We start from the raw sequence: 1,702 nt of genomic DNA on the forward strand, positions 1-1,702 counted from the left end.
ATATACGAAATCATTTCAATGCATCTGTTTTCCAGTTAAATATGAGGGTTATAAATGCGCTGTGCCATGGCTGATGCCACCAGCTAGCTGGCCTAGAGACTCTTCCCCCTCTCCGATTTTGTGTAATTGAATTTGGGTTCTTAGCAAGTAGGTATCAAGCCACAAGATGGCAGGAAAAGGATCAACTGTAGGCCGATGTCTAAATCATGAATGAGAAACCCTAAATTCAGAGATCTAGGCCAGTGGTTCTCAAGCCACTTGCGGCCCAATCAGCACAGAGCTGGGGTCCATCCGTCATCAGAGCCATACAGTTAGTATATATATTATGGGGATGCAGCCCATATAACAAAGAGCTGCGTATGTGGCCCACAATGGTAAACAGATTGACTACTGATCTAGGCATAGTCTAGATCAGGGGTTCTCAACCTGGGGGTCATAACCACCCTGCCTTTCCCCTACTGCTAAATGGGAGGGCATTCCGAGATGGTCCTGGTTTGGAAAGGGTTGAGAAGAGATGTTGGGATAGGTTGATCATAAGAAAAAGTTCCAAAACATTGGTCTCTCAGTCCATCAAGTGACCAAAGATTCCAGTGAATTACGAAATCCAATACTCAAGGACAATACTCCACTCTCCTCTATGGAAACTGCTCGGTCATTTCTGATTGGAGAACAGACTTGCTTGGGAATCTCACATTCTGAGAAGTGTCCCATTTGGCATACCACCAACATAATTCATTTTTTTAAAAATTGCCTCGCCTCTCACCAACATCCTAAATTACAAAAGCGGAATCTAAAATCAAAACGACTTGCCACCATTTATGTGATTTATTCTTTGCATTTCACTCACCTTGGATAGCGAAACTAGACTAAGTTTCATTTTTGTTTAAAGGCCAACGTATGCAATTTTTGGTCCCAGACACTATGACAGGTGTGCTGGGGTTGTGTTCACAACGGTACAGGGGAATGCTTAAATAAGTCCATGGACTTTTCTAAACAAAGATGCACAAAGTTTAAATCTTGAGCTTACAACTACTTAGGCCTTGAACCAAGTGCCCAATTCAACGAAGTATTTGAGCAAGCGTCTAACTTTAAACATAAGCTTAAGAACCTTGCTGAATTGGGAGCCAAGGCTTGATGCTGCAAGCCCTTGTGTGGTGTACGGTTGGGAGCACAAGGCTGTTACACTATGCATGAGCACAAAATACGACTAAGTGCTCAGCATAATCCTCTGCACAGAGCAGCCCCTCTGGGCCTACTCCCTTACTTGAAAAAATGACTGTGTAAAGAAAGGGGAGCAGCAGAGCATGGCCAGAAAGTGGGCGAGGAGATGCCATGCATAGGCGTTTAGTTACATGTTCTCTCCTATTCAGTCTCAAACCTCTACTAGGAGTTGGTGTGGTGATGTCACCAATCCAGCATCAGATTCCCCTGCCTTCTGTCTTGCACTTAGCTAGGCAACATTCCTACAGCACATGAGGCAGGATCAAATCTGTAGTATATCTTACTTAGATCAGTGGTGGGCAACCTGCGGCCCACAGCTTCCAGTGGCCGGGAACAGCAAACCGCAGCCACTGGGAGCTGCGGTCAGCCGTGCAAATGTAAAACGGTCTGGCGGCCTGCCGCAGGTTGCCCACCACTGTCTTAGATTGTACGCTTTTTGGGTCAGGGACCGTGTCTTTTTGTTCTGTAAGTACAGCGCCTA

The sequence above is a fragment of the Natator depressus genome, chromosome 9 (assembly GCF_965152275.1).
Source record: "Natator depressus isolate rNatDep1 chromosome 9, rNatDep2.hap1, whole genome shotgun sequence".
NCBI lineage: Eukaryota > Metazoa > Chordata > Testudines > Cheloniidae > Natator > Natator depressus.